General features: G+C 43.7%; 1 long non-coding RNA gene and 1 pseudogene across 3 annotated transcripts; both read left to right on the top strand.

Moving 5' to 3' along the window:
• Window positions 1-575: 575 nt before the first annotated feature.
• LOC127006518 (uncharacterized) lies at window positions 576-5,233 on the top strand. 3 transcript variants are annotated; one of them, XR_007759614.1, is made up of 3 exons: window positions 576-2,954; window positions 3,116-3,250; window positions 3,494-5,233. It is a non-coding gene; the product is annotated as an uncharacterized LOC127006518 (long non-coding RNA). The 3 variants fall into 3 exon arrangements; XR_007759615.1 differs by having other exon boundaries at window positions 3,116-3,223; XR_007759616.1 differs by having other exon boundaries at window positions 576-2,927.
• A 136-nt stretch (window positions 5,234-5,369) lies between these two features.
• The window catches only part of LOC127006517 (popeye domain-containing 2-like), a 100,301-nt pseudogene continuing 78,054 nt past the window's right edge, over window positions 5,370-27,616 (top strand).

Consider the following 27,616-nt stretch of genomic DNA (forward strand, 5'->3'; position numbering starts at 1 on the left):
ATATGTAGTGAAGAAGGTAAAATAAAGGAACAGAGAGAAAGTAAAAGAATATTATATAAAGTAAAGGAACGAGTATAAAGTAAAAGAATATAGTAAAGGAATGGAAGTAAAGGAAGATGAAAGAAATGAAAGGATGCAGAGAAGTGAATAACAACCTTGAGAAAACGAAAGAAAATATAAAGGAAAGAAGGCTCGTTATAAGAGAGAGAGAGAGAGAGAGAGAGGGGAGAGGCAGGGGCGGCTTAGTGTTGATAAACCTAGATGTGCCCCGCTGGATCAGGACTCGATATCCGCTGCGGCAGGAGGAGGAGGAGGAGGAGGAGAAGGAAGAGGAGGAAGGTAAGGAGAAGAAGGGATGCATTCATGTCCTAAGACGACTACTTGCTTTCTCTCTCTCTCTCTCTCTCTCTCTCTCTCTCTCTCTCTCTCTCTCTCTCTCTCTCTCTCTCTCTCTCTCTCTCTCTCTCTCTCTCCTCAGCCACGTAGAACGAACATACATACCATTGGCCTTTCTCTCACTCAGCCAGACGTCAAAATCAATATCGCCTGGCGTCTCTCTCTCTCTCTCTCTCTCTCTCTCTCTCTCTCTCTCTCTCTCTCTCTCTCTCTCTCTCTCTCTCTCTCTCTCTCTCTCTCTCTCTCTCTCTCTCTCTCTCTCTCTCTCCACACACACACACACACACACACACACACACACACACACACACACACTTCTTGGAAAAAAATACGAACGGAATATGACTGAATTTACGAGTGTTTTTTCCCTCGACGTGTGATTCAATTCAGAGCTTTAATTAGGAATTTATTCAGCGCCGAAATATTAATTATATCGCGGTAGTTGACGCGATAAAACAGAAAAGGAAAATCCCAGAAAAAAAGCAGTATCAGGAAATTTGAAGCTTGATATCAGGTCAGCTTGACTCAGTTATCTGTAAAGGGAGACACTATTATTTTTTTCCTAGAGGGAGACTAACAAAATTTTTCAAAAAGGGAGATCGATTTAAATTTTCGAACTAAAGGTAGAGTGACTAAAATTCCCGACTAAAAAGAGATTGATTAAAATTTTCCTAAAGGTAGATCGATTAAAGGTACCCGTAAAGGGAGGTCGACTAAAGGTGTCCGTAACGATAGGTCAACTAAAGGTATCCGTGAAGGTATATCAACTAAAGGTATCCGTGAAGGTATATCAACTAAAGGTATCCGTAAAGGTATATCAACTAAAGGTATCCGTGAAGGTATATCAACTAAAGGTATCCGTGAAGGTATATCAACTAAAGGTATCCGTAAAGGTATATCAACTAAAGGTATCCGTAAAGGGAGGTCGACTAAAAGTACCCGTAAAGGATCCGCCTGTTTTTATAAATAGCCTCAGGGTCTTGATCTCGATGTAGTATATGATGAAGAATGATACTCTGATCATCATACCACAAAAATCGAATGAATCATGCAATTTTTTTTTCATGTTTAAAAAAAATGAAATCGATCTCCTCCGTTATTTGTGCACCGTTCTTCTTGTCCTTTGCACACAAAATACTTTATAACCTTCTTAACAAAGTTAGAATAAAAAATGTTAATTTTATTTCATTTAGTCGCAAAAAAATATATGAGAAAATTTGCAGTCCGGATTGTATGTTACTGCAAAAATATATGAAACTGATGATTTTTTTCTAACTTTGTTTTATAACATGTCTAGCTCTTAACCCTAAAGTTTTATGGCAGTCGCGCTAAAACTCAAGGAGGAGATCCGTTTATATATGTATTACTCCTAGTTTTGAGAAAACGGTGATTAAAGATTTTTTTTCCATTTTCGTGTCATAGTGCAATAAAAAACATTTATGTCCCAGACCTGTTACTGTTGATTCCTCAGGGCTCATTAATCACATACCAATGCATTTATCTAATGATGGAACTCGTGGCTCCCCCTTTCAAAGGTATTAACCACTCTAAGCCGAGGGTGTCGCGACGCGCCAAGTCATTCATTGTTGCCAGGTTTGATCTTCCAAACTCGCCTGGTTTATACTCATTGCTTACAGTGTCATCTGCTTTTCTTTTTCTTTTGCCTTTGGTTGGAGTGGTAGTTCTTCTTTGCTCTTCGCGTTTCAACCCTTTTCTATATTGATGTTTGTTCCCAACATGCCTGTAAGTGGATGACACTTGTCATGGCCAAAATTGTGTTCTATAACTGCCACTGGGGTTGCAATTTCACTCTAAAGTGTCCTGCATATTTGACTTCCATGCATTTCAACCATACTTTTAAATAAAACGATTGGTTTGGTGGTTGTGGTGGTGGTGAGGGATCTTCTAGTGGCGAGGCGCTTGAACTTGAACTTGAGTGTTGGCGTGTAGCAGTTATTTGCGTTTTCCTTGTATGAGCTGCCACTCAGCGCTTCTTTTCCACATGCCGTCTCCGCCTTGACGTGATGTCAGTGAAAGGCTTCAGGGTAAAAGTAAATGCTCTAATACCTTAGCAAGAGTTCATGAAGAAAGATCGCGGTGTCAATAAAGCAGTGTTCTCTTAGGCACCAGTTCATCTGAGTGGGAGGCAGGAAAGTGATGGGCCGGGGAGAAGTTGCCAGATGCGCGAAAATACATTGGTATGTCATAATTTTATCATATTTATCGAAAATAATGTAACGACATGATTCCTGTCACCCGCACCAGGACTGGCTCGGCACACCCACTTAGTAGGCTTTTAAACTCAGGCTCGGTGGGTCATTTAAATTCGCGGAAAAAAAATAAAGCTGCCATTTGAGCTTATGTATAGACGGTCATGCCAGAGCATTTAATTTATTTTTGATATTTTTCAAGTAATTTCTAAAAATGGAGTGGCGGATCCTCCCGGTAAGGTGTCCATAAAGGGAGGTTGACTAAAGGTGTCCGTAAAGGGAGATTGACTAAAGGTGTCCGTAAAGGGAGATTGACTAAAGGTGTCCGTAAAGGGAGATTGACTAAAGGTGTCCATAAAGGGAGATTGACTAAAGGTGTCCATAAAGGGAGATTGACTAAAGGTGTCCGTAAAGGAGATTGACTAAAGGTGTCCGTAAAGGGAGATTGACTAAAGGTGTCCGTAAAGGGAGATTGACTAAAGGTGTCCATAAAGGGAGATTGACTAAAGGTGTCCGTAAAGGGAGATTGACTAAAGGTGTCCGTAAAGGGAGATTGACTAAAGGTGTCCGTAAAGGGAGATTGACTAAAGGTGTCCGTAAAGGGAGATTGACTAAAGGTGTCCGTAAAGGGAGATTGACTAAAGGTGTCCATAAAGGGAGATTGACTAAAGGTGTCCGTAAAGGGAGATTGACTAAAGGTGTCCGTAAAGGGAGATTGACTAAAGGTGTCCATAAAGGGAGATTGACTAAAGGTGTCCGTAAAGGGAGATTGACTAAAGGTGTCCATAAAGGGAGATTGACTAAAGGTGTCCATAAAGGGAGATTGACTAAAGGTGTCCGTAAAGGGAGATTGACTAAAGGTGTCCATAAAGGGAGATTGACTAAAGGTGTCCGTAAAGGGAGATTGACTAAAGGTGTCCGTAAAGGGAGATTGACTAAAGGTGTCCGTAAAGGGAGATTGACTAAAGGTATCCTGAAAATCTTAGTCGTGATGGAATGGAGATCGATTCCTTTTTTTTCGCAAAGCGACATCGGCAAAGTTTTCCATAGAGGGCGAGAGTAGGCTAACATTTTCTCGACTCGGGGGAGATCGTCCAAACTTTCCCGACTAAAGCGAGATCGACTGAAATTCCCACCTTCCTCCAAAATCAGGTCGCCCGACACCCAGGTCACAGCGACGCTCTGTCAAACCTTTAAAAGTCATGAAGGAGGCATTTATTTCTTTTATCTCTCGTTTGCTATAACATTGTAGTCATGCTGACGAAGTTGCCGTGGGAGACGTGAAACGATCTTCGAAACTAGGTCACACACACACACACACACACACACACACACATACCGGTCATTTAATGTATTCAATCTATTAAGAAAACAGGAAAGTCATTGTTGAAGGATGAGTCAAGGAGCATCAAGTCGTGTGTGTGTGTGTGTGTGTGTGTCGACAAGTACGCACACACCCTCGTCCACCTTCCCACGCCGCGGCCGCTGATGGGAGGCTGAGCTGATTGAGTTACTGGAGAGGCGGAGGATTGTGTGAGCGTGTGGCGGTGAGACAGTGCTGGGAAAGACGGGGTGTGTCGGGGGTTAAGAGCTCCTAGATGTAGGCTATTTGTAGGTGAAGTAGGTGTGGTGATTTAGTAGGTGTAAGTGATGTTTTAGGTGTGGTGATGTTATAGGTGTCGTGATGTAGATGGATATGGAAACATGGAAACATGGAAATGCAGGCAACAGAAAGCCTATTGGCTCATTACGAGGTCGCCCGCTTGGGTGATTTAATCTGCTCGACCGCCACTTGGGGCTTGGTGAGCAGATGAAAGCACCTCGATATTGAGGAGCAGATGGAAGCCCCTCGTTATTCAGTTTACTCCTGACGCAGCGAAATGACGGTCGATTCTATATTTGAAGGAGTTGATGGTATTCGCATTTACTACTTCTGAGGGAAGATTGTTCCAGTGGCGGATGACTCGGTTTGAAAAGAAACTCCTTCCAATGTCTGTGTTACATCGACTCGACTGAATGGGTAAACTGTTATTTCTAGTTCTTGAGTTGGTTTGCAGTTCAAAGAATTTGGAGTAATCGACGTTACTGAACTTTTTTAGATACTTGAAGACTTGAATCATATCCCCTCGTAGGCGTCTTTTCTCCAATGTAAAGAGATTGAGTCGCTTGAGTCGTTCCTCGTACGGTTGAGCCCTGAAGGTTGGAATCATCTTTGTGGCGATGTGGCCACTCATATGTGGCGATATGGAGATGTAGTGGTTGTGGTTATGCAATAGGTGTGGTGGTGTAGATGTAGTAGGTGGGATGATGTAGTTGCCGTGGGTATGTAGTATGTGTGGTGATGCTCGGGGGATTACATTTGAAACGGCTTCATACTGTCTCGAAATGCAGTTCGTCTGGGTTCGAAGCTGCAGTTTTGAAAGGATTCGAATCTGGTGTTGGGTGTTCCAGTTTCCCAGTCTAGCTGTACATGGGTTGGAATCTAGAGTTGTTGGTTCCAGTTTCGTAATGAGTGTCTTTGTATAGGTTCAGATCTGGTATTTCCTTTCCCATGTAGTACGTGTGGGTTTGAAGTTTAGCCTTGGCCGAATCTTTTTATGTTAGCATCTGGTGTCGATGCTTCTGGTCTTCAATGCAACTGTGAACTGTGCATGGGTTCGAATCATGTCTCGGTGGTTGTTTGTTTCTCAGTACAGTTCTATATGTGGTCCAGTAATTTTTAGGCCATGAGATTATCAGCTAGCTCAATGATAGGATAACATTACCTTTGTTAGCGGCGGGAATGAACCGATTTCCTGAACAGTGCAATGAGTGTGTCTTGAGTTGATGCAGGAACTGTTGATTGGAGAACAGCTGACCTACGGTAGTGTTCCTTAAACTGTCCTTGCAACCATCCAATTATATTTGAAGCAATACATTAACGACTTATTTTGAAGCTTTTAACACTACAAAGAGCTGTCTGCCTCCCGCCCTTTTATTTCGCAACCAATTATTGAAGAAGTTATGACCAGTGAGCAGTCTATCACGACCCAGCATCGGAGCGCAACCCGTACCCTGGAGAACCCCGATTAAGTGGACTTTTAAAACTTACAAGCTGAGAGGATAGTGAGCCAGTCTTCCTCGGGGTCCTGGTAAGGGTGGAGGGCGTCTCGGCGGCTATCAGTGCATCTCGCGACCGTGTGTGAGAGGTGCCCACCGGGAGGCTCACATTTACACCCGCTAATGGCCGGCCTCAGCGGGGCAGGACGGGACGAGTTAGCGTCTAATTGTAAGGCGGTAATGAGTTACGCGCCGCGGCCCGCCCACTGAACGCTGCTGATTGCTGGCTCAAGACGGCGTGAGTACAACAAGTCAAGTGTTAGTGTATGGGCCAGACCCTTGGGAGTTTTTTTTATCTATTCCTCCTTCTTACTCCTCTTCCTACTTTTATCCCTTTTCTTCCTCTTCGTCATTATCTTTTCTTCTATCACCATTACTACTACAACATCGACTATTACTGTTGCCATTACTAGTACTGATGTTACTGTTATTACTACTGCTACTATTACTACTGCTACTATTACTACTGCTACTATTACTACTGCTACTATTACTACTGCTACGTCCTATAACTACCGCTACTATTATTATTACTGCTAATACAATTTCTACTGCTACTACTGTTACTACTATTGCTACTGCTTCTACTATTTTGCTGCTAGTTACAACAACGACCACAACCACAACAACAACCACAACAACAACCACAACAACCACAACAACCACAACAACAACCACTACTACCACTACCACTACTACCACTACCATAATTAGTTCTCGTTTTCGCCCTCGTTCTCTACCTCTTCCTCTTCTTTCCTTCCTCCTCCCCTCCCCCTCCTTTTCCTCCCCTCCCCTCCCCCTCCTCTTCCTCCCTCCCTTGTCAGGTGTTCTTGCAGTACTTCCTTCCTACCACCATACGTAGCGGAAAATATTAGTTAATGAAGATGGATGAGGGTGATTTCTGGGCACGAGGTGAAGGGATAATGATGGGGTGGGGGGAGGGACTATGCTTGAGGTGACACTGTTGGTGGATGTGGCGATGGGGTGGGTGGTGATGGTGGTGGTCGGGGAGGTACTGATCGTGGTAATGAAGGAGATGATGGTGGAGGTGGTAGTACGGAGGGCGATTGTTTCGGTAGTGATAATGGTGGTGGTGTTTGGTTTTCGTAGTGGTGGTTAGGATAGTAGTGGTGGTTGTGATGGTGGTGGTGTGTGTAGGGCAAGTGCTGTGGTGTAGGGAGGAAGGCTACTACTACTACTACTACTACTACTACTACCACCACTGCTACTACCACTGTTACTACTACTACTACTACTACTACTACTACTACTACTGCTACCACTACTACTACTACTACTACTACTACTACTACCACCACTACTACTACTACTACCACCACCACTACCACCACCACCACCACCACCACCACTACCACTTCCACCACCACCACCACCACTACTATCATTACTCCTCCTCCTGTGTGGTGCTCCGGGACCCATCGCTACTCTATCCACCGTTGGCAGATTATCGTACTCATAGCATAGTATTTACCGGTTTCTGACGCCTAACTATTGCCAAGAAACCTCAGTAATTAACTATTTTAACGATAATTATAAGTGAATCTCTTTATTGGGGTCCACGAGACAGATTTTGGGTCGGACGTCGGTAAATATAAGAGGCTGAGTAAGACAATCTGGCAACGTTGATGGCCGTATTCTTAAACATTTCTGCGCTCAAGTACACATATTTGACAAGGCTTTCCTAGGATATGTGGGTATTTGCAGGGGTACTTTTATGACCCTGGTGGTAGTTTAACCTTTATTCTGTACCATGAACCTAAAGTAAGACTTATTAGAACCAGGCTGATTTTCCTTTTGGCCTCTAGAAATTGTTGATGTGAGAGCCGGAAGCGTCTGAAAACACCAACGTCATGAGTCTCTCCTTTACCGGTGTGTGCCTCGAGAGCAGGGCGGTGTGAAGACCCAGGGTGCTTCTTGTATACGGAGGCCCATCACAGAGGCGGGGCTGACGTTATAAATCACCCCCTCCACCCCCCACACACTATACCACCACCGTCCTTCTTCCTCCTCCTTCTTCCTCTTCCTTTCCCTCCTGTTTATTTCCTTTTTTGTCTTTAATTTTCGTTCTTGTCTTCTGCCTCCTCGTCTTCTTCCACCTCCTCTTCTGACTTATTTTTTCTTTCACCACTTCTTCCGTTTTCCTCTTTTTACTCCTCTTCCTCTGTTCTGTGTGTGTGTGTGTGTGTGTGTGTGTGTGTGTGTGTGTGTGTGTGTGTGTGTGTGTGTTGCGCATTTGCCTTCTCGGTTCCTAGTTTGTGTGTGTGCTCGACCATTCCAATTTTTGTGTACGTATTAAACGAGGCTTACACACACACACACACACACACACACACACACACACACACACACACACACACACCTGGCATAACGAGGTACTTTGTTAGGCGCGAAAACAAACACTTAATGACGGAAAAAGCCAAAGCGAAACAATCAGGCTTGCGGGGTCCTCGGGTCTGGTGTGGGGGGGGGGGGGGTCTGCGATTGTGCGGAGGGGGGTGCGAGGAGCTGCCGAGGGAGGGGGAGGTGAAGGGAAGGCTGACTATTACTTTTGCCCATGGAGGTTAACGTGTTTTGGTTACCTTAGAAATCGAAACAGGTTCAGCAAATGTATATATATATTTTTTTTTTCTTTTGTGTGTGTTCTATTTCATTACTTTTGTATATCTATTTTTTTCTCTTTCTTCTCATTCCTCTTATTCTTATTCTTATTCTTATTCTCTTATTCTTCCTATTCTCTTCTTTTTGTTCTTCTCCTTTTTCGTTTTATTATTTTATTTTTATTATTTTTATTATTATTATTTTTATTTTCATTATTATTCTTGCCTCATCTTAGTCACCCTCTTCCTTTTTCTCTCTCCACTTCCTCTTTTTTCCTCCCGTTCTTTTTCCTCGTCCTCCTTTTCCTCCTCCTCTTCTCCTCCTCCTCCTGTTTTTCCTTCTCTTCCTCCTCTTCTTCATTTTCCTCCTCCTCCTCCTCCTCTTTCTCTTTCCATCTCCTATTTTTGCGGTCGCATTGTTTGGTCGGCCTGCACGTTGTTGTTTGTTTGTTTCGACGTATTTGTTTATTTGTCTATATGTCTGTCGCTGTCCCTTTGTTTGTTTTCCTTGAGCTGCTTTTTGTGTTTGTATGTGTTTGTTTGTCCGCCCCTTACATTCTCTCTCTCTCTCTCTCTCTCTCTCTCTCTCTCTCTCTCTCTCTCTCTCTCTCTCTCTCTCTCTCTCTCTCTCTCTATCCATCTATCTATCTACATATCTCTCTATCTCTCTATCTCTCTGTATCTATCAAATAACCTTTCTATCTTGTATCATTAATTTTTACTTTTATCCTTAGCGTTTTATCTTTTTATATATAACTTTTCTTTTCCTTAGTAATATTGTTAGTCATCTGTTTTCCTCGTTTTTCCTACTTTTCTTGCGATCGTTGCCTCGTCCTTTCTTTTCCTGGTATTGATGTTCTTGTCCTTTGCCATTTCGGTTTTACGAGCGTCTTTACTTCTTTACCGCGAATATTGTGCCCGTTATGCTTGATTTAAAGGTGCTTATGCAGGTTAAAAGAAGCAAGGTCTTTTTACTCCCTCGTTCCGTGTGTGCTCGGTGTAATACAAGACTGGCGATGACTTCCGCTGCCGCCTCCTTTAACCTCTCGACTGTTTGGCTTTCAACACTATTACCCTTCTTTGTGCTTCTCTACGGAACATATCAACACTGCATACGAGGGAATAGTTAACTCGTCCTTTCCGATTTCTACTTTATCTCCAGTTCTTTCTTTCCTCTTTTTGCCGTTATTTCTATGTTGCGTCTTCACTTAGAATATCAACACTGCATACGAGGGAATAGTTAACTCGTCCTTTCCGATTTCTACTCAATCCTCGTTCTCCAATTTTTTCTTTCCTCTTTTTTGCTGTTCTTCCTGTGTTGCGTCTTCACTTAAAACATCAACATTGTACATGCATATACGTGGAAATAGTTAACTTCTCCTTTCTGATTTCTACTTTATCGTCGTTCTTTAATTCTTTCTTTCCTCTTTTTGCTCTTCTTCCTATGTTGTGTCTTCACTTAAAATATCAACACTGTACCTGCATATACGCGGGAATAGTTAACTCCTCCTTCCTGATTTTTGCTTTTACTTCTCTACTTCCTTCTTTCCTCTTTTTTGTTGTTCTTTCTATGTTGCGTCTTCACTTAAAATATCAACAGTGTACATGCATATACGTGGGAATAGTTAACTCCTCCTTTCTGATTTCTGTTTTCACTTCTCAACTTCCTTCTTTCCTCTTTTTGTTGTTCTTCCTATGTTGTGCCTTCCCTTAAAATATCAACAGTGTTCATGCATATACGTGGAAATAGTTAACTCGTTCACTTCTCAACTTCCTTCTTTCCTCTTTTTGCTGTTCTTCCTATGTTGTGTCTTCCCTTAAAATATCAACAGTGTTCATGCATATACGTGGAAATAGTTAACTCCTCTTTTCTGATTTCTGCTTTACTTCTCTACTTCCTTCTTTCCTCTTTTTGTTGTTCTTCCTCTATTGCTTCTTTACAATAAATATCAACGCTGCAGGCTTGTACGAGGAAATAGTTTGCTCTTCCTTTATGGTTTCTACTTTATCCTCGTAACATAATTCTTTCTTTGCTCTTTTTTTTTTTTTTTTTGGAGGGGGGTCTTTCTGCTCCTCGTCATATTTTTTTTTTTTTTTTTGGGGGGGGGGTCTTTCTGCTCTTCCTCATCTTTTGCTTCTTTGCCTAAAATATCAACACTGCCTGATCATATGAGGGTAATACACTTTACTCTTCCTTTCTGATTCGTGCTTTATCCTCCTTCCCTAATTCTTTCTTTGCTCCTATCTTCTCCTTCTTCATTTTACTGTTCCTCTCCTTGTAGTACTTAACCTAAAATATAAACACTGTGCATACTTCAACGAGGAAAATACACGACTCTTCCTTTCAAATTCCTACTTTATCCTCCCTCTAATATTTATCTTTGCTTTTATCTGTTTTTGTTTTTTTCCTGCGGGTGATTAGGCTCTGAATATAAACGACGGAGGTACAGGAAGGGTAAGGAAAGGAAGAGTTAGTAAAGATGCTGCGTTGAAGGGATATATACCAAAGCGTGTTAGTAGGAGTGAGCTACAGGAAGGGAAAGGAAAGGAAGAGCTGGTAAAGGCGCTGCGTTGAAGGGATATATACCAAAGTGTGTTAGTAGGAGTGAGCTACAGGAAGGGAAAGGAAAGGAAGAGCTGGTAAAGGCGCTGCGTTGAAGGGATATATACCAAAGCGTGTTAGGAGGGTTGAGCTACAGGAAGGGTAAGGGACGGTACAGGGAAGACTCGTAAAGGGAGGACAAACAAGGCGTTGAAAGAATAGTGTGTTAAAAGAGGTATGACGTATTGAAAGGGTAAAGGAAGGAAGGGCGAGATAGAGGCCGTGAAAGAAGTGTTTGTGGAAAGAAAACTGAGGTATGGGAAGGTGTGTAAGGCTGGAACCAATTGGGAAGGGTTGAAGCGATAGGGACTGTGTGTTAAAAGAGGTATGACGTATTGAAAGGGTAAAGGAAGGAAGGGCGAGATAGAGGCCGTGGAAGAAGTGTTTGTGGAAAGAAGACTGAGGTAAGGGAAGGTGTGTAAGGCTGGAACCAATTGGGAAGGGTTGAAGCGATGGAAATTGTGGAAGGTGAGTGGAATGTGTTGGGGAAATGGTATGTCTTTTTAGTTTCATTATATTTCCTGATTTCTTATGTTCTTATATTTCTTCTGTTATTTTCTTTTATTTCTTCTGTTATTTCTCCTGTTCCTATTTTTTTGTTATTTTTTTATATTTCTTCTGTTCTTATATTTTTGTTCTTTTCTTATATTTCTTCTGTTATTTTCTTATATTTCTTCTGTTACGTTTCTTCTGTTCTTATATTTCTTCGTTTTTTTTATTTATTTTGTTCTTTTATTTCTGTTCTTATATTTCCTGATTTCTTCTGCTTTCTCCGTCATCTTTTTTCTGTTCTTTTCTATTTTCTACACTTTGTTCTTCCTCTCGTTTTCTTTCTTATCTATTTTCTACACTTTGTTCTTCCTCTCGTTTTCTTTCTTATCTATTTTCTACACTTTGTTCTTCTTCTCGTTTTCTTTCTTATCTATTTTCTACACTTTGTTCTTCCTCTCGTTTTCTTTCTGTTCTTATCTATTTTCTACACTTTGTTCTTCCTCTCGTTTTCTTTCTGTTCTTTTCTATTTTCTACACTTTGTTCTTCCTCTCGTTTTCTTTCTGTTCTTTTCTATTTTCTACACTTTGTTCTTCCTCTCGTTTTCTTTCTGTTCTTTTCTATTTTCTACACCTTGTTCTTCCTCTCGTTTTCTTTCTGTTCTTATCTATTTTCTACATTTCCTTCTTCCTCTCGTTCTCTTTCAGGTTTCTTCTTCATCCTTTCTCTTCCGCTGCTATTCTTCCTTGTCTGTTCCTTTGCGTAAAACAGGCTTTCCCGCAATCCTGTGACGCTCAACCCTCTTTTCTTTTTTCTGTTTCCTATTTCTCCTCCTTTCGCTCTTATTTTTTCCTTATCGCTACTTTTCTGCTTCATCCTCCCCGTATAACTTCTCTTTACTGGTTTCTCTTCTTCCTCCTTCCGCTGTTATTATTTCCTTATATGCTATTTTTCTGCATCATCGTCCTTGTGTAATAACTTCTTTCTCTTTAATGCTTCTTCTTCCTCTTTCCACTTTTATAATTTTCTTACGTCCTATTCCTCTGCGTCATCCTCCCTGTGTTCCTTTCTTCCTTTCTAACTTCCCTTTCCTCCCTGTCTTTCTTTCTTTTTCTACATTCTCCCTCCTCTTCCTCTACTTCTGTTCTTATCTGCTATTTTTTTACGTTATCCTTCCTGAGTCTCTCTCTTCCTTTCTTTCCTCCCTTTCCTCCCTGTCTTTCCTTCTTTTTCTACATTCTCCCTCCTCTTCCTCTACTTCTGTTCTTATCTGCTATTTTTCTACGTTATCCTTCGTGTGTCTCTCTCTTAATTTCTTTCCTCCCTGTCTTCCTTCTCCTCCTACTTCCTCTTCCTCCTTCCTCCGCCGCTGTTCCTTATCTGGTACTTTGCTTATAACACTCCCACGATCCCCCTAACACCCTCGTGGATCCCCTGCAGCCTCCAGCACCGCATCCACAAGCTGAGTCTCGCCTGGAAGCTTGCATACTGACTAAGCTGATCTACTCCAGAGCGGGAAAAAAGAAGTTTGAGAAGGATTAAGGCGGCCCCGAACGGCTCAACCTCTCGCAGTGCGGCTGATTAGACTGTGAATATGATCGACGGAGGTACAGGGAAGGTGCGGAAAGATTGGACGAATAATGATGAAGCGCTGAAAGGATCGTAAAGGAAGGAAGAATAAGGATGGAGCGCTGAAAGGGAAGTGTGTTTTGATAGAAGGGTAAAGGAAGGTACAGGAAGGGTGAGGAGAGATAGGATGAATAAGGATGAGAAGCTGAAAGGGTAGTGTGTTCTGGTAGGAGGGTAAAGGAAGGTACAGGAAGGGTGAGGAAAGGAAGGAAGAATAAGGACGAGAAGAAAGGGTAGTGTGTTTTGGTAGGAGGGTAAAGGAAGGTACAGGAAGGGTGAGGAAAGGAAGGAAGAATAAGGATGAAGCGCTGAAAGGGTAGTGTGTTCTGGTAGGAGGGTAAAGGAAGGTACAGGCAGGGTGAGGAAAGGAAGGAAGAATAATGATGAGGCTTTGAAAGGATAGTGTGTTGAGAGGAGTGAGGTACAGGGAATGGAAGGATAGGTAGAGGGTGTGAAAGGATATTGCGAGGATAATGCGTGGTATAGGGAAAGGGTATAAAGATAGGATAAGGATGAGGCGCTGGAAGGATACTCTGTTAGGGATGAGGTACCGGTACTTGGAGTGTAAGGGAGAGTACAGGGATGGTTCGTAATGGTATAAGGCGGGTAGGAGCAGAGATAAGGGAGTTGAAGCGTGAGGAAGGGGTTGGAATGGATGTGTAGAAGTGTTTGACAGTGTAGTGACAGGGAGACGGGTGTTGAAGTGTAGGGGACGAGGGTTTGAAAGCAAGTGTAGAAGTGATCGAAAGTGTATTGACAGAGAGGAGTGAGTTGAAGTGAAAGGGAAGAGGGTTTGGAATGGAGTGAGTGCGTGGGAGGAGGATGAAAAGAATGAGGGGAGAGTAGAAAGGAAGGTTAAAGGAAGAAGAGAGATAAGGAGAATGTGGGAGAGGGTCTGATTGTGAGGACTGAATGGAGTGAGTGCGTGGGAGGAGGATAAAAAGGATGAAGAAAGAGTAGAAAGGAAGTAAAGTTAAAGGAAGAGGAGAGAGAAAGAGAATGTGGGAGGGGAGTCTGTGAGGATTGTGAGGATTGAATGGAGTGAGTGCGTGGAAGGATGATAAGGGTGATGGGAGAGTACAAAGGAAGATAGGTTAAAGAAAGAGGAGAGATAAGGAGAATGTGGAGAGGAGACTGATGGTGAGAATTGAAGACTCTGAAGAGGGTTTGGAATGGAGTGTGTGGGAGGAGAATTAAAAGGATGAGGAGAGAGTGGAAAGGAAGGTAGGATAAGGGGAAAGATAGGGAGGCTGTGAGAAAGGAGTATGATTGTGAGGAAAGTGGAGGACGTGGAAGAATGTTTTGGTGGAGGTAATGGACTGTTTTTTGCGTGTGTTGTGTTTGTCTGGAGGTGTGTTAATATGAAGGAGATTGTAGGTGGAGGTGCAGAGATGTGGAAAGGGAGAGTATGGAAGAGATTGTAGGTGGAGGTGCAGAGAGGATGTGGAAAGGGAGAGTATGGAAGAGATTGTAGGTGGAGGTGCAGAGAGGATGTGGAAAGGGAGAGTATGGAAGAGATTGTAGGTGGAGGTGCAGAGAGGATGTGGAAAGGGAGAGTATGGAAGAGATTGTAGGTGGAGGTGCAGAGAGGATGTGGAAAGGGAGAGTATGGAAGAGATTGTAGGTGGAGGCGCAAAGAGGATGTGGAAAGGGAGAGTATGGAAGAGATTGTAGGTGGAGGCGCAAAGAGGATGTGGAAAGGGAGAGTATGGAAGAGATTGTAGGTGGAGGCGCAAAGAGGATGTGGAAAGGGAGTATGGAAGAGATTGTAGGTGGAGGTGCATAGAGGATGTGGAAAGGGAGAGTATGGAAGAGATTGTAGGTGGAGGCGCAGAGAGGATGTGGAAAGGGAGAGTATGGAAGAGATTGTAGGTGGAGGTGCAAAGAGGATGTGGAAAGGGAGAGTATGGAAGAGATTGTAGGTGGAGGCGCAGAGAGGATGTGGAAAGGGAGAGTATGGAAGAGATTGTAGGTGGAGGCGCAAAGAGGATGTGGAAAGGGAGAGTATGGAAGAGATTGCAGGTGGAGGCGCAGAGAGGATGTGGAAAGGGAGAGTATGAAAGAGATTGTAGGTGGAGGTGCAAAGAGGATGTGGAAAGGAGAGTATGGAAGAGATTGCAGGTGGAGGCAGAGAGGATGTGGAAAGGAGAGTATGGAAGAGATTGTAGGTGGAGGCAAAGAGGATGTGGAAAGGAGAGTATGGCAGATATTGTATGTGGATGCGAATAGACGATGAGGAACGGGAGAGTATGGAAGAGATTGTAGGTGGAGGCGCAAAGATGTGGAAAGGGAGAGTATGAAAGAGATTGCAGGTGGAGGCGCAGAGAGGATGTGGAAAGGGAGAGTATGGAAGAGATTGTAGGTGGAGATGCAGAGAGGATGTGGAAAGGGAGAGTATGGGAGAGATTGTAGGTGGAGATGCAGAGAGGATGTGGAAAGGGAGAGTATGGGAGAGATTGTAGGTGGAGGTGCAGAGAGGATGTGGAAAGGGAGTATGGGAGAGTAGGTGGAGATGCAGAGAGGATGTGGAAAGGGAGAGTATGGGAGAGATTGTAGGTGGAGATGCAGAGAGGATGTGGAAAGGGAGAGTATGGGAGTTTGTATGTGGAGTTGCAAAGAGGATGTGGAAAGGGAGAGTATGGGAGAGATTGTAGGTGGAGATGCAGAGAGGATGTGGAAAGGGAGAGTATGGGAGAGATTGTAGGTGGAGGTGCAAAGAGGATGTGGAAAGGGAGAGTATGGAAGAGATTGTAGGTGGAGATGCAAAGAGGATGTGGAAAGGGAGAGTATGGAAGAGATTGTAGGTGGAGGTGCAGAGAGGATGTGGAAAGGGAGAGTATGGAAGAGATTGCAGGTGGAGGCGCAAAGAGGATGTGGAAAGGGAGAGTATGGAAGAGATTGTAGGTGGAGGCGCAAAGAGGATGTGGAAAGGGAGAATATGGAAGAGATTGCAGGTGGAGGCGCAAAGAGGATGTGGAAAGGGAGAATATGGAAGAGATTGCAGGTGGAGGCGCAAAGAGGATGTGGAAAGGGAGAGTATGAAAGAGATTGCAGGTGGAGGCGCAAAGAGGATGTGGAAAGGGAGAGGAATCATTTTTAACCACCCATCACCCTCATCACTCTTCATTATAACATCACATCTGCCTCCACAACAATCACCACATAAAAAGGATGAGGAGAGAGTAAATATATACATGGAGATAGGTTAAATGACTCGTTTTTCCATTTTTCTCTGCCTTTCCATTTCTCTTCCCTGTTTATCTCTTCACCTTGTTGCTTTTCCCTACTTTTCTTTTCCCCTCTTTTTCTTTTCCCCTCTTTTTCTTTTCCCCTCTTTTTCTTTTCCCCTCTTTTTCTTTTCCCCTCTTTTTCTTTTCCCCTCTTTTTCTTTTCCCCTCTTTTTCTTTTCCCCTCTTTTTTTTCCCCTCTTTTTCTTTTCCCCTCTTTTTCTTTTTCTCTACCTTTCCCTTCTCTTCCCTCATTTTTTTTTATTTCTTAATTATAACCGTCATCACCACTACCACCATCACCACTATACCACAACTACCGCCAGCCAAAACACAACATCATCAGCACCAGTATAACAACAACCACAATCACCACCACCACCATCACCACACTCACGTCTATCGCCCATCACTCAGAATCCTTACCACCACCACCACCATCACAACCACCCATTTCTACCAACCTCCCCTTTTACAACCCTAGCTACCAATAACAACAACACAACAGCGACAAAAACAACAATACTCAGTTCATCACCCATCACTATCACAACCTTAACCATCACCACCACCACCATCACCACCACCACACAATTATATCACCCATCACTATCATACCCTTAACCATCACCACCATCATCACCACCATCACCACTATCATCACCACCACCACAGCTCGTCGCAATGAAGAGGAAGGGAAGGAAAGTGGGGGAGGAGGGGAGGAGGAGGTTAGCGTCCCGGCCTGGCAAAATATCCGAGCAGAACCCAACTCTATTAAGGACGTTATCAGGGTTTTCACATATTTCACGCTTCATAAATGAGCCTCAACACTTTCTTTACGGGTTCCGACGAGGCTCATCGCGCCCTATAAGCTCTTAAGGTTTTTTGTGTGTGGCCCGATCATGCAGTTGAACCCTCTCTCGTTTATTTTTTATTTTTTATATCGTCGTTCTTCTTACCCTTTCTTGCTTTTATTTATATCTCCGCATTTTTCGTTTCTTTTACCTGCCTTTCCCTTTCTCCTCCCTCATTATATCTTTACCTTGTTGCTTTTCCTCTCTCAGATTCTTTTTATATTCGCTTTTCTTCGTGTTCTTGTTTTTCCTCAGTCTCTTTTTGTCGTTTTTTCCTTTTTTCTCTGTCTTTCCCTTTCTCCTCCCTCAATATGTCTTTACCTTGTTGCTTTTCCTCTCTCAGATTCTTTTTATATTCGCTTTTCTTCCTTTTCTTGTTTTTCCTCAGTCTCTTTGTCGTTTTTTCCTTTTTTCTCTGTCTTTCCCTTTCTCCTCCCTCAATATGTCTTTACCTTGTTGCTTTTCCTCTCTCAGATTCTTTTTATATTCGCTTTTCTTCCTTTTCTTGTTTTTCCTCAGTCTCTTTTTGTCGTTTTTTCCGTTTTTCTCTGCCTTTCTCTTTCTCTCTTCCCAATTTGTCTCTTCACCTCGTTCCTTTTCCACACTCTTCTTTTCCCGCCTTTTTTTCTTTTCTCTACCTTGCCCTTTTCTTCCCTCGTTGCTCTTATTACCTTTTTTTGTTTTTACTTATCTCCGCAGTTTTCGTTTCTTTTACCTGCCTTTCCCTTTCTCCTCCCTCATTATATCTTTACCTTGTTGCTTTTCCTCTCTCAGATTCTTTTATATTCGCTTTTCTTCCTTTCCTTGTTTTTCCTCACGTCTCTTTTTGTCGTTTTTCCCCTTCCTCTTCCCTATTTATCTCTTCACCTCGTTGCTCTTCCCCAATTTTCGTTTCCCCTCTTTTTTTTCTTTTCTCTACCTTTCCCTTCTCTTGCCTCATTTTTTCTTATCTCTCTTCTTTTTACCTATTTTTACTTTTCTTCCCTCTTTATCTCTCCTCCTCGTTGTTTTCCTTGCATCTCTTTGCTCCTCTTTTTCTTTCTACCTTTCCCTTCTCTTCCTTCATTTTTTTCTTCTCATTTCTTCTTTTTATCTACTCTTCCTTTTTTTCCTCTATTTCCCCCTTGCTGATTTTCTTCACTGTTTCTCCCTTTTTCTTTTCCTCTATCTTTCCCTTATCTTTCCTCATTTTCTTTTCTTTTTCCTTTCTCTCTCTCTCTCTCTCTCTCTCTCTCTCTCTCTCTCTCTCTCTCTCTCTCTCTCTCTCTCTCTCTCTCTCTCTCTCTCTCTCTCCATTCGTCGCTTGAGAGTCTTCAGTCACCGGTGCAAGCATTGTCTACAGTGTCACTATATTGTTACAAGTTCTGTCCCCAGTAATTGAGTTTCCACCGTTCTTCGAATTCAGCGCCGTTTATGATGTTTCACCTTATATGTTTCATCTCGTGTTTTTAAGTTTCTAGTTGGTCATACACGGTTTTTTTATCCTTCCTGTTTTCTTTGTTTTCGTTTGCCATTCATAAAAAGCAAGCTTATCTTTGCTTGCACTTTTCATGTTTCACGTTTTGTACAGTTTGTTTTGTTGCTCAGAGAATTGCTTCTTGCTTATTCCAGTTTTTCAGCTTGTTTCTTTCCTTTAAAATACGTGTTTGTGTATGTATCGCCGCTCATTAAAAATATCATTGTAACTTTCGTCTTTGTTGCTTTACACTGCATTTGCTTGGGTGTTCTGACTTTTTTTTATCTCTAGCTTGCTGGTTCGTCTGGATATTACCATTAATTCAAATAATTTTTACCTGTAACTTTGGTGCTTCTCGCTGCCTCTGCCGCTCCGCCAGTGTCTGTGCCCCGCGCGGCCCGCCGTGACGCTGACGCAGCTCCGTGAAACGAACTCGTCACGGACCAGTAACCTGCGGGACCTAGCCTGACTTCGCTAACGTGGACTGCCCTAATACTCGTTACCTGACCTGCTACCGTGTGTGCTTTGTCATCCAGCCGACAGCGCTATAAGCTCTCGGGTGGTGTTATCTTCTTATGCTGCTTCCATCGATCAGCTTAATCTGATCTGGTGTCTATAACAAATAGGTCTTGCCTGTTCCTGCGCTGTCCTCTTCAGCCTGGCCTCATTCATCTAGTCGTTAATGAGTTTCTCTGAATCAGAAAGTTTACTCCATTCTGTCCCTATCGATTCCACATAACCTAACCTGATCAAATCAAAATCTAAACAAATCAAACAAACCAAAATCAAAACAAAATTTAATCCTCCCGAACCTAATCTAATAATGCAGCGCTTAACCTAACTCAATCAAGCCTAAAATTGTTGACCTCCCTCGCCTATCCCTGCCCCAAAGAGCGAGTCCAAGGGAGGCAAAACAAACCCAGTCGATCCAAGGCAGTAATGTATGCAGGCGGGAGGCGAGGCGGGCCCCGCCTCGCCTCCCGCCTGCACCGAGCTGTGGCCAGACGCGTGCGGCTCGGTGTGTCTATCAGCCTGCCCTCACGCCGCCAGCCACGCACTCAAATGTCCTGCTCTCCATCCGCGGGGCTTGTCTTCATCCACACAGCTGTTCCCAATACTTCTCAATTCTGATCCACCGGCTTTGTCTTCATCCACACAGCTGTTCCCAATACTTCACATCCACCGGCTTTGTCTTCATCCACACGGCTTATCCACTCATCTGTTTCTCCTGTCCTCCCTCCACAAGGTCTGTCTTGATCCACTCAGCCCATCCACTCAGACACATGTCCACTTCACCACTGGCCTTATCTTCTATCCACGGACTCTATTCCCTCAGTCGTTTGCCCTATTAACCATCAGCTTCTTTACCCACAGTCTGTGCACCGCTGTTTGTGACCCTTATCATCCTTGGCACACAGAAGCTAGTAGACGCATGTTCTATATAATGTAGTGTGTTTTCCCTTCTTCGATCCTTCGTGTAAAATCGCGCCTTGTATTTTTTTTGTTCGGTTCGTTCCATTCAGGTTGTCTTTAACCCGTCCGCTGCGATTGGCATGAATATCGCCTTCAATGGTAGCCTGAAAACATATACTCCCAGGTCTTTCTCTGCCTCTGTAGTGGATAGTGGAGTATTTCCTATGTGGAATTTCCTATGTGGTATTGCTATGCTGGATATCCCCTCCCAAACTGCATGACTTTACATTTTTCTTCATTGAATTATAGCAGACACTTTTTGTTTCATTCCTTTTTGCTTGGTGATGTCTTTTTGTAGGAAATCCCCGTCCAACGAGTTAATTTCCCCTGTTCTATCCACATGCCCTGCTTGCCTTGGTCACTCACCCATATGTTTGAGCCTTGTCGTTCTGTTCTTTCTCCTCGTCCTCCGATTCGGCTCTACTTCCTGCTCCTGCTCCACCTCCTCCTGCCTAGCCGCTTGATTCAATTCTTTATCCTTATTTTTACTATTTCCATATTCTGCTTCTCTCCTCCACTTTATCGTCCACCTCTTCCTGATCCTCCTCATTCCTCTGTTACTGCTCCACCTCTCGCCCTCTTTCTTGCTGCTCTCCTCCTTCTCCTCCTCCTCCTCCTCTTCCTCATAATCCTCCTCCTCCTCCTCATAATCCTCCTCCTCCTCCTCATAATCCTCCTCCTCATCTTCATAATCCTCCTCCTCCTCTTCATAATTATCCTCCTCCTCTTCATAATTATCCTCCTCCTCCTCATAATTTTCCTCCTCCTCCTCATAATTTTCCTCCTCCTCCTCATAATCCTCCTCCTCCTCATCATAATCTTCCTCCTCCTTATCATAATCTTCCTCCTCCTCATCATAATCCTCCTCATAATCCTCCTCCTTCTCATAATCCTCCTCCTCCTCCTCATAATCTTCCTCCTCCTCCTCATAATCCTCCTCCTCCTCCTACTCATAATCCTCCTCCTCCTCTTCCTCATAATCCTCCTCCTCCTCATCCTCATAATCCTCCTCATCATCACCATCACCTCATCATCATCATCATTATCATTCTCCTCATTCCTCCTTCCATTACCATCCACATCAGTACTCCACCTACCGAGGAGGAGGAGTAACGACCATTCTTGGAGTAAAAAACAAAAATAAAACGCAAAAACCTAAAACAAGGCGTCAGACTAAGAGAGTAAACACGAGTATTAATTCGTGTGAAGTGGAGATGAGAGAGAGATGAGAGAGAGATGAGAGAGAGATGAGAGAGATGAGAGAGAGATGAGAGAGAGAGAGAGAGAGAGAGAGAGAGAGAGAGAGAGAGAGAGAGAGAGAGAGAGAGAGAGAGAGAGAGAGAGAGAGAGAGAGAGAGATTTACATAGATTTACATAGAAAATCAGACCACACAGACCCCATGGTCCAGACTTGGTGGTCTGTCCTTAAACCTAAGTGATTTTACATTAATCAGAAGACTCCAAAACGTTGCATTTCTACTCTAGTTGATATTAAGTTGAAGGAAGTGACGGTCGAGCTTATTTTTGAAGGAGTCAATCGTGTTACACTGGACCACTGATGATGGGAGCTTATTCCATTCTCGCACTACAACGTTGGTGAAGAAAAATTTGGTGCAGTCTGAATTTACTTGTCTACATCTGAGTTTTACGCCATTGTTCCTCGTGCGCAAAGTGTCATCGATCATAAACAATGTTGATCTGTCTACATTCGTGAAACCATTAAGTATTTTAAAACATTCGATCAGTTTTCCTCGGAGGCGACGTTTCTCAAGAGAGAACATGTTAAGGGTAGAAAGCCTTTCTTCGTAGGATTTGTTGCGCAAGGAAGGGATAATTTTCGTTGCCCGACGCTGAACACCTTCTAATTTAGCAATATCCTTTGAATGGTGGGGAGACCAAAACTGTACCGCATATTCCTAGTGTGGTCTTACTAAACTATTGTAGAGCGGAAGTGTTACATCTTTATTCATGAATAAAAAGTTTATTTTAATGAAGCCCAACATTTTGTTAGCTGTATTTGCTGCATCGATCCAGTGCTGTGAGAATTTGAGATTTGACGCGATTTTGACCCCCCAAGTCCTTGGCGCATTGAACGCTTTTGAGTTTAACGCTGTGCATTTCGTAATCGAACTTCTTATTCCTCGTTCCAACTTGAAGGACCTGGCACTTGTCTACGTTAAAGGGCATCTCCCATCTATCCGACCAAGCTGAAATTTTGTGCAAATCCTCTTGGAGGTTTTGCCTGTCTTCGTCAGTGAGAACCGAGTTACCAATCTTTGTGTCGTCTGCAAATTTACTAATGCGGTTATTGAGTCCAACATCCACGTCGTTGATGTAAATAATGAAGAGCACTGGGCCAAGAACCGAGCCCTGAGGGACGCCACTAGTGACAGGCGCCCACTCTGAGTTAAATCCGTCAATCACTACTCTTTGTTGTCTGTTGCTCAACCAATTCGCGATCCATTGGTTTACCTGACCGTCAATACCTATTTGTTTTAATTTGTAAAGTAATTTATGATGCGGGACTTTATCAAACGCTTTCTGGAAATCAAGATAGACTACGTCCAGTGATTTGGTTACGTCATAAACAGTGAAGAGGTCGTTATAAAAGGTTAATAGATTTGATAGGCAGGATCTTTTGTTTCGGAAGCCATGTTGTGAGTCCCCAATTAATGAGTGGCTTTCAAGGTAACTCACAATTTTGTCTCTAATTATGCCCTCAAGTAGCTTACCTACAACCGAAGTTAGACTAATGGGCCTGTAATTACCTGGTACTTTTTGTCTCCTTTCTTAAAATCGGTGTCACGTTAGCCTTTTTCCAATCTGAAGGGACAATGCCTTGTCGCAAGGACATATTGAATACGGTTGTGAGGGAGGAGTATTTCGCTCTTTGTTTCTTTCAGCAGAGTTGGATATACTTTATCAGGTCCAGGACTTTATTTGTTTTAAGTGATTTGAGGGCTTTAAGGACTTCATCGGGTTTTATTTCAAAGTTAGACAATGCATGCTCAGGATTTACATTAGTACTGGTGTTGGTGGTGGTGGTGGAGGACTGTTATTATTAAACACCGAGGAAAAGTAATTATTTAATAGGTTTGCAACGTGTTGGCTGTCAGTCACTAGTGCACCGTCGCTGTTTATTAAAGGTCCAATTCCACTTCTGATCGCCTTTCTGTTGTTTATGTAACTGAAGAAGGATTTCGGATTATTTTTACAGTTGGCTGCAATATTTTCTTCATATCTACGCTTTGCCTGATGCACTAATCTTTTTACTCGTCGCCTTGCATCATTGTAAAGTCTAATGTTTTCGGGCGTGCTTTGGTCTTTCTTTAACCTGTAAGACAATTTTCTCTCCTTGACTGAGAGAGAGAGAGAGAGAGAGAGAGAGAGAGAGAGAGAGAGAGAGAGAGAGAGAGAGAGAGAGAGAGAGAGAGAGAAGGTTGCTACGAAATCTGATCGCAATTAAAACTTTCCTCCACATACTAGATAAAGCGATACGAGGAGGAGGAGGAGGAGGAGGAGGAGGAGGAGGAAGAGAAGGTAGAGGTCGTGGAGAAAGGGGAAAAGGAAAAAGTGGAGGAGGCGAAGGAGGAGAAGAAGAGGAAGCAAAAAAGAGAAGCTGGAAGAAAAGGAAAAGTGGAGGAAGAAAAAGAAAAGGAAAAAACGGAGGGAAAGGAAAGGCAGGAGTAGGAAAAGAAGGACGAGGACGAGGAGGAGGAGGACGAGGAGGAGGAAGGAAAATAAGATGAATATCTATATTAATAAAGAGGAAGAGATAAAATAAAAGAATTAAGCTGAAGAAAGGATTGAACAAAATTATAAAGAAAAGGAGCTGAAAAGAAGGCGCATGATAAAAGAAGGGAGAGAAGAGGAAGAGGAAGAGGAAGGTTGTAACGGTGGCAGTAGTTTTATGCTGAGAACGATGGGAGGAGAGGTGGAGGAAGGGAGGAGGAAGGAGACTAGTGTGGAAGACGAGCTGAGGAAGAAATGGGAGGAGGAGGAGGAGGAGGAAAGTGTGAGAAAGAATGGGTAAAAAGGACATGAGAGGAAGAAGAAGGAGGAGGAGGAAGAAGAAGAAGAGGAGGGAAAGAAGGAAGAGGAGTAAAAGGAGGAGAAATATGAGAAGAAGGAAGAGGAGGAAAAGGAGGAGAAATATGAGAAGGAAGAGGAGGAAAAGGAAAATGAGGAGATGGAGGAAGAAGATGAGGAGGAGGAGAGGGAAGAAGAGGAGGGAAAGAAGGAAGAGGAGTAAAAGGAGGAGAAATATGAGAAGAAGGAAGAGGAGGAAAAGGAGGAGAAATATGAGAAGAAGGAAGCGGAGGAAAAGGAGGAGAAATATGAGAAGAAGGAAGAGGAGGAAAATGAGGAGAAATATGAGAAGAAGGAAGAGGAGGAAAAGGAAAATGAGGAGATGAAGGAAGAAGATGAGGAGGAGGAGAGGGAACAAGAGGAGGGAAAGCAAAAGAAAGAGGAATAAAAAGGAGGAAAAGGAGGAGAAATATGAGAAGCAGCAGGAGGAAGAGGAAAAGGAGGAGGTGATGGAGGAGGAAGATGAGCAGGAGGAAGATGAGCAAGAGGAAGATGAGCAGGAGGAGGAGGAGGAGGAGGAGGAGGAGGAGGAGGAGGAAGGAGTGAAGGAAGAGATTAAGATGAGGAAGGACGGGAGTAAAGGTCAAGGGTGGAGGAAGCTGGGGAGGAGGAGGAGGAGGAGGAGGAGGAGGAGGAGGAGGAGCAGGAGGAGGAGGAGAGTCAAGAGGAGGTCAAGGCAGAGACATTTGAGGGATCTGAGTTATAAGAAGATTAGAGAGGATGAAGGGAAGGAATGAAGGAAGGAAGGAAGGCAGGAAGAAAGAAATTAGGTAGGGAAGAAGTAGGAACGAAGGAAGCAGAAGTAAGGAAGGAAGAAGGAGGGAAGGAAGGAAGCATGGAAGGAAAGAAGGAAGAAAGAAAAAGGAAGGAAGTAAGAAAGGAAGGAGGAAGAAAGAAGTGAAGGATTAGAGGAAGAAAGAGAAGGAAGGTAGAAGGAATGGAGGAAATGAAGGAAGGAAGAAGTGGAGAATTAGAGGAAGGAGGGAAGGAAGAAAGGAAGGAAGAAGTGAAGGATTAGAGGAAGAAAGGGAAGGAAGGTAGAAGGAATGGAGGTAATGAAGAAAGGAAGAAGTGGAGAAGAAAGGAAGGAAGGAAGGAAGGAAGGAAGGAAGGAAGAAAGGCAGGCAGGCAGGCGGAGCAAAAGATTAAGGGGAAGGAAGGAAGGAAGGAAGGAAGGCGGAGTGAAGGATTAAGGGGAAGGAAGGAAGGAAGGAAGGAAGGCGGAGTAAAGGATTAAGGGAAGGAAGGAAGGAAGGAAGGAAGAAAGGCGGAGTGAAGGATTAAGGGAAGGAAGGAAGGAAGGAAGGAAGGCGGAGTGAAGGATTAAGGGGAAGGAAGGAGGGAGGGAAGGAAGGAAAGAGGAAGGAAGGAAGGGACGCGGAGTGAAGGAAGGAGGGAAGTAAGGAAGGAAGGAAGGAAGGAAGGATGGCAGGCGGAGTGAAGGAAGGAAGGAAGGAAGACGGAGTGAAGGATTGAGGGGAAGGAAGGAAGGAAGGCGGAGTGAAGGATTAAGGGGAAGGAAGGAAGGAAGGAAGGCGGAGTGAAGGATTAAGGAAGGAAGGAAGGAAGGAAGGAAGGAAGGAAGGAAGGAAGGAAGAAAAGAAGGAAGGAGGGATTAAGGGGAAGGAAGGAAGGGAGGAGGGAAGGAAGGAAGGAAGGAAGGAAGGCAGAGTGAAGGATTAAGGGGAAGGAAGAAAGGAAGGAAGGAAGGCAGGCAGGCGGATTGTAGGATTAAGGGTAAGGAAGGAAGGAAGGAAGGATGGAAGGAAGGAATGAAAGAAGGAAGGAGGGAAGGCGGAGTGAAGGATTAAGAGGAAGGAAGGAAGGAAGGAAGGAAGGGAGGAGGGAAGGAAGGAAGGAAGGAAGGAAGGAAGGCGGAGTGAAGGATTAAAGAGGATGGAAGGAAGGAAGGAAGGAAGGAAGGCAGGCAGGCGGAGTGATGGATGAAGGAGGAGGAAGGAGGGGAGGATCAGGAGCAGGAAGGTAGCGGGTATGTGATCTTTTCATTACGAGATTTTGTCATGTAAATCATTCCACTTTTCCTTATTCCATTCTTTACCCTTCCTTACGCAGCCATTTATCCGTATTTTCCATTCATCGTTTTTCTTTCCCTGCATTTACATTTATTAAAGATTCGCTCAGTCTTTATTCCTTCCCTTCCTCTTTTACATTCTTCATTCTTCTGTTTTTTTTCTTTCCGTTGTTTTCTTTCCATAATTCATAAAATTTTTTGGTATTTAGTTATTTGTTTTTATTGCTATCTTTAATTTAATCTTTTTCCATTTCCTTCTTTCCCATTTCCTCTTCTTCCTTTCCTTGTCCTTTTATTATTTTCCTTCCCTTCTTCAGAAACGCGACTTGGAATCATAAAAGGATAACGTGCCATGACTCACATTACACCTCCAGGAGACAAGGAAGAGAGGAAAACGAGAAAGGAAATGGAGGAGGAGGAGGAGGAGGAGGAATACATAGGATTACATAGGAAGAACAGACACCAGAAGACCTATCGGTCTATGGCGAGGGTGTCTGTTTACTACCGCTACTACTAGTAATCTACGTGTGGTAGGACAGGACAGAATAGATGAAGGCTCCTCCCCACCCACCTCTCCCTCCGGCAACGTGCCGGCAGGAAATAGTTAGAACACCATGTACCTTTAAGGAAGAAAGGGACATGGAAATTTTACAGTAAAGAGAGAAATAAGAGGAAATTACTACCCTTAACTTACACTACTGGTAACCTAAGCTGTGGGGGAAAATGACTTAATTACATAAGAACATAAGAACATAGAAATACAGGGAGACTGGAAGAGGCCGAGTGGCCTACACAGGGCAGCCCCAGAATCCCCCCTAATACTCACGATGGGTGAGGTGTAGTTTCAGGGGCACAGGTGGAGGCTTGATCCTCATTTTACCGGCGGTACTAGGCACGCACCAGTAACCTGTCACCTTACTGCACCCACACCTCACTCCACCTGTCATGCGGACATTAACTGTTGCTTTACTCTATTGACTTACGCTACTTGCAATCTAGGATGTGGGGGAGAATTATATGAATATAGGTTGAGGTCTTGCTGCAATCTGTCTGAAAACATGTGAAAAAGGAGGAGGAGGAGGAGGAGGAGGAGGGGAAGGAGGAGAAGGAGGAGGAGGAGGAGGAGAAGGAGGAGGAGGAGGAGGGGAGAAGGAGGAGGAGGGGAAGTACAGAGGAAGAAAAACAGAACGAATATAAGGGGAAGGAGGAGGAAGAGGAACAGGAGCAGGAGCAGGAGGAGGAGGAAACATGGAAACATGGACTAGCCTGTTGGCTCGGAGGAGGAGGAGGAGGAGGAGGGGAAGAAGGAGGAGGAAGAGGAGGAGGAGGAGGAGGAGGAGGGGAAGTACAGAGGAGGAAAAACAGAACGAATATAAGGAGGTCGAGGAGGAGGAGGTCGAGGAGGAGGAGGAGGAGGAGGAGGAGGAGCAGAAGCAGGAGG

This window comes from Eriocheir sinensis, chromosome 33, assembly GCF_024679095.1.
Source record: "Eriocheir sinensis breed Jianghai 21 chromosome 33, ASM2467909v1, whole genome shotgun sequence".
In the NCBI taxonomy this organism is placed as follows: Eukaryota; Metazoa; Arthropoda; class Malacostraca; order Decapoda; family Varunidae; genus Eriocheir; species Eriocheir sinensis.